We start from the raw sequence: 6,000 nt of genomic DNA, 5'->3' as shown, positions 1-6,000 counted from the left end.
AAATATAATAGCAGTATAATAGATGAAAAACCACACTAATATTGAAAAAATCCAGTTTTAGTAGACATTCTACACTTTCTCTTTGGAAATGTATCAATGTGAGGAGATTTATTATTTTTTAGTTCTCTAGTTCTCTGTGTAAGTAATTTTTATTATCCTACCTAATTGGAGGAGGGCAGGGATTGAGAAGAGAAAATACTTGTGGAAAGTCAATATATACTATAAAACATTATGTAAGTATAAGATTTCTTTTTTGGTGGTATAAATGTTCATACAGCAAAAAGTGCATCAGCTGGCTGAACAGCCACTACAAGTTCTTTTCAACCTGTTTTAAGAGCACTCTAAATATGGTAACAGCAAATGTTTCATTATTTCAGTTTATTTCATAATTTTGTCTCCATTCATTCTTTAACTTCTTCTTGTGAATTTGTCTTTATTGGAATTCCAAATCAAACAAATTACACAAGTGAATAACTGCTGCATTTTAATGTCTAAAGAAGAAAGAAAAAACCTTAGGTTTTGTAAACATAGTTAAAAAGCAGACTGTTGGCCTGGCACGGTGGCTTACGCCTGTAATCCCAACACTTTGGGAGGCCGAGGCGGGCGGATCACCTGAGGTCAGGAGTTCGAGACCAGCCTGGCCAACATGGCGAAACCCCGTCTCTACTAAACATACAAAAATTAGACAGGCGTGGTGGCAGGCACCTGTAATCCCAGCTACTCAAGAGACTGAGGCAGGGAGAATTGCTTGAACCTGGGAGGAGGAGGCTGCAGTTATCCGAGACGTTCCATTGCACTCCAGCTTCAGTGACAGAGCGAGACTCCAGCTCAAAAAAAAAAAAAAAAAATAGCAGACTGTTTTGCAGATGTGTTAACAGTATGTAATTCTTTTAGGATCTCATAAAAAGAGAATTTGGATAAATATAGAATACATAAATACAAATCTGTAAGAATATGTTTTATATTATTTTCTGGTATTTTTTAAACAATAAATATTTAGTGTGAAATAAAGGTGAAATACAGATTAAGATAATTTCAAGGCTTTAACTCTTAGATCAGCCAAAGGTTTCTACTGTGTTGACCTGGCGTTAGACACTATTTACATTTCAAGTGAATAGTTTTAGATGACTCTAATTAAAAATAATTTCACACTTTCCAAAACTTTTTTTTTTCTGTTATCAAGTAACTTTGAAAAACATTTGTAGTCTCTGGATGCCAGATGAGTCTAGCAATGAGAGAATCAGCAGATAACAATTTGCCTAAGGGAAATTTAGCTCCCTAAATCATGCTTGGCATGGAAGTATCATTAGCCATTTGCTCACATTCTGTGTCTGTTTGCTTACTTGCTTATTTAAATGAGTTCTCATCCTTTCTATTACAAATCACTATTTATTTTGGACTAGAGTTGTCTTATCTGAAGCTTATCTTAATATTTTCAGAGTACCTTGGAATACCCTAATATATGCTTCTTCATATTTTCAGCTAAAACTCTGCTCATTAGTCTTCTATATATTAAGATATTAAACTTTACTTCATAGCTTTTCTAAATCACAGAAGCCTGAACATAAAACACTTGAAACTTACAAAATGCTATATTCTTAGACTTTGATTAGAAGGAGCTTAGAAGTTGTCACTCTGACCTAACAAGTAAAAAGATAAACAAACTGAAATAGCAGCAACTCTTTTTGTCTCTGTCAAAGAAGTGAGGTCACAGGGCAACATGCTGCCTAAAAAATTGGAGGGATAGACAAATGATTTATAGAAAATTATAATTTATCAGAGCAAAAACCAAACAGCAGAAACCTCTGCAAGAACCAATGCCAGGGTAGGAAAAGCTAAACTATAATTGAAGAATTGGTGAAGGCTTAGTGTGGACAAGCCTGAGAGTTAAAATTTTCACAAGGACCTAGTCATGGGGGGCAGGGTTGAGACTTTAGAGAGTTTTTTCCTCAGGATCTCAAACCAGGTTGTCACAGGGAATAACAGAGAATAATCCCCTTATGCTTCTAGCAGGTATTGGGATAAAGTAATCATTTGAAAATATGCCAGAATAGTCTGTTCTCCTTAACCCGGCCTGCTCTCAAAAGAAACAATTTTAGCAAACCCCAAGTTATTTATTTATTCATTTATTTTTAATTTTTTTTTTCAGAAGCAAGCCAATTTAGGGAAAGGAAAATATCCAACTTCAGTCTGCCCCAGCTATCCTGTCCCAGTAAAGGTTGGGGAACTAATAAACACTTGTGAAGTTTATAGTCAAGAGGCATGGGCTCATTAAAAGAATGAAACAGAATCACAGGGCTACACAGTGCTTCCTTTTGCCTCATACCTTACCATCGCATTACCAACGGCCTACTTGCTGCAGTTTTCTCCACATGGTAAATTATGTGTGGCTCATAAGAAAAAAAAAAATCCAAGACGTACTAGAGGGTAGAAAACACAGTTTGAAGAGACAAAGCCAACATCAGAACTAGAATCAGATACTGAAATGATCAGAATGGGAAATTAAACACTTTGATTAACATGATAAAGGATTTAATGGATAAATTAGCATGTAAGAACAGATGGAAAACGTAAACAGAAAGATGAAAATTCTAAGAAAAAATTTAAAAAGTGAGAGATCAAAAGCACTGGAGCAGAAAGAGATAATGCCTTCTATGGGCTCATTAATTGACAACTTGGGTGAGGATATGCCAATCTTTGAGCTTTAGGATATGCCAAGAGAAATGCCAAAAACTGTAAAGCAAAGATCAAAAAGAAAAATACAAACAGAATAAACTGTGGAAAATTATACAAAAGATGTAACATTGATGTACTGTGAATTGCAGAAGGAAAAGGAAAAGAAAAATGAACAGAAGAAATATTCGAAACAATGATGATCAGATACCTAACCCCATAGTGTCATAATACATGAGGCAAAACCTGATAGAACTCCAAGGAGATATAGAAGAATCTACAATTATAGCTGGATACTTGAATATCCTTATATTAGAAAAAGGCAGATCAAGTGTGTAGAAAAACAGTAAGGACATAATTGAACTGAATAGTACCATCAGTCAACTAGGTGTAATTGACATCTATTGACTACATCCAACAACAAAAGAATACATATTCTTCTCTTTTTATTTATTTATTTTTTATTTTTTATTTTTTTTGAGATAGAGTCTCACTCTTACCCAGGCTGGAGTATAATGGTATTATCACAGATCACTGCAGTCTCCTGGAGTCAAGCAATCCTCCCACCTCAGCCTCCTGAGTAGCTGGGATTACAGGTGCATGCCACCATTCCTGGCTAATTTTTGTATTTTTTACGGAGACAAGGATTCATTATATTGCCCAGGCTGGCCTTGAAATCCTGAGCTCAAAGAATCCTCTCACCTCGGCCTCCCAAGTGCTGGGATTATGGCCATGCCTGGTCTTACATATTCTTCTCAAGTTCTCATGGTACATTCACCACGTTTTAGGCCATAAAACACCTCTTAAAAATTAAGAACAATAGAAATCTTAGCCGGGTGCGGTGGCTCACGCCTGTAATCCTAGCACTTTGGGAGGCCGAGGCAGGCAGATCACGAGGTCAGGAGTTCGAGACCAGCCTGGACAACATGGTGAAGCCCCGTCTCTACTAAAAAAGATACAAAAATTAGCCAGGCGTGGTGGGACATGCCTGTAATCCCAGCTACTCGGGAGGCTGAGGCGGGAAAATCGCTTGAACTCTGGAAGGGGAGGTTGCAGTGAGCCAAGATTATGCCATTGCACTCCAGCCTGGGTGACAGAGCGAGACTCTGTCTCAAAAAAAAAAAAAAAAAAAAAGAAAGAAAGAAAAAAAAGAAAAGAAAGAAAGAAAAAAAAGAAATCTGACAATATCTGCTCTCAGAAAATAACGGAATTAAATGAGAAATTAATAGAAAACAGAAAACAGATAGCAAGGAAATTCCAAACTAGCTAGATACTAAATAACACTCTTCTAAATAACACATGGGTGAAAGAAGAACTCTCAAGAGGGATTTAAAAATATTTTCAACTAAATAAAAATAAAAATACAGGCTATCAATATTTGCAGGTTACAGAAAAGCAGGGAGTAGAGAGAAATGTATAACACTGAATCCATATGTTTGAAAACTTAAAATATCTAAAATCAATCATCTAAGCTTCCACCTTAGGAAACTAGAACAATAAGAGCAAATTAAATCCAACGTAAGAAGAATAAATGAAACATTAAAAATTAGAAGAGATATCGATAAAATTTAAAATGGGAAATCAAAAGAGAAAATAAACAAAACTAATTAATTTTCTAATAAAACCAATAACTTGATTTAAAAAAAAAATTGGATAAGCCTCTAGACAGGATAACTAACAAAAAAGAAGACACACGTTATTAACATCAAAAATAAAATAGAGGACATCACTACAGATACCATGGAATATTAAAATAATAAAAATAGTGTGAGGAACTCTATATCCACAAATTTGATAACCTAGATAAAATTGACAAATTCATTGAAAGACACAGTCTTCCAAAACTCACCTGAGGGGAAATAGACAATTTGAATAGGCCCATGTATATTAAAGAAATTAAATCAATAACTATTAATCCTCCAAAACAAAAAGCACCAGTCCCAAAGATGTTCACTGATGAATTCTACCAAACATTTAAGAACAGCACTATAAACAATTTTCTGCAATCTCTTCCAGAAAATAGAAGTGTAGAGTCCAAATTCTAATTACTCTGTGAAGTGAACATTATCCTCCTACCAAAACAAGTCAAAGGCATTACAAGAAAGCTACAGACCAATACCTTTTATAATCTTATGTGCAAAAATTCTCAAGAAAATATTAAAATATTGAATCTAAGAATATATAAAAAATATACACTATGATGAAACAAGGTTTATTTTACATATGGAAAGCTGGTTCAACATTCAACAATTAATTAATGTAATCCATTACATCAACACACTAAAAAAACCATGATTATAATAATATATACAGATAAAGCATTTGACAATTCTAAATGCACTTATGATAAAAACTCTCAGCAAACTAAGAATAGACGGGAACCTCTTCTACATGATAACACCTAAATGAATCCCTACAACTAACATTGTATATGTGATAAAGAAGGAGTCTTCCCTTTAAGATCAAAAAATGAGTCTAAAATGTCTCCTCTCACCACTTCTTTTCATCATCATATGGAAAGTCATAGATAATTAAATTAGACATGAAAAGTATATAAAAGGCATACTAAAATTAAGAAATACACATAATACTGAAGGAAAAGAAAGAAGTGTGTTTTTTTACAGATGCTATGAATTAACAAAAACCTCCTGAAACTAATACTTAATTCTTGAAATGCTGTGGTGTTACCAAAATCTGCAAGAATCCCTGGTTTTTAGGCTTACTTGGAGAAGTATCCGGCCAAGTGACTGATTTAGCCAAAAAGATGATTTATTGAAAGAAAATAGAGAACACAGAACTTATTTAAAGAGACAGTGCACTCTGAAAAGATGAAGCAAAGAGGGCTGCTGAAGGGAGTGAGCCAGTAGCAGCCTGACAGCTCTGCACTGGGTTTTTATGATGTTGGACTTTTCCTGAAGTTTCTGCAGCTGTCTCAAGTCTCTACCTTTTTTATTTGTTTAGTTTTCTTACTTCTGCCCTAAGTCCCCTCCTTTTACCCACCTAGTTCCCACCTAGGCCTAGTGAGACCCTTCCTTACCATTAGTTGGTGCCTATGTACAGACCCAGTGTTGGATACAAATTGTGCCTGTGTTATCTCTTAGGAATTTCTTCTTTGCCCTTTGCCCCTACTTAGGCATGTAGCTAGCTGCATTCTGGCAGGTTACCTGCAGAGTTATAACTGCAGAGTAACCACCAAAAACCTGCATGCTAAATATGAGTAGAGAGGAGGGGAAATACCTATGCAGGAAGGAACACATAGGGAAGAACTCATTTCTTCCTGCATAGGTCTTTCCTCTCCCCTTTGCTTATATCCAGCATGGAGGTTTT

Source organism: Gorilla gorilla, chromosome X (genome assembly GCF_029281585.2).
Source record: "Gorilla gorilla gorilla isolate KB3781 chromosome X, NHGRI_mGorGor1-v2.1_pri, whole genome shotgun sequence".
Lineage (NCBI taxonomy): Eukaryota > Metazoa > Chordata > Mammalia > Primates > Hominidae > Gorilla > Gorilla gorilla.
Note: the sequence above shows the minus strand (reverse complement) of the source record.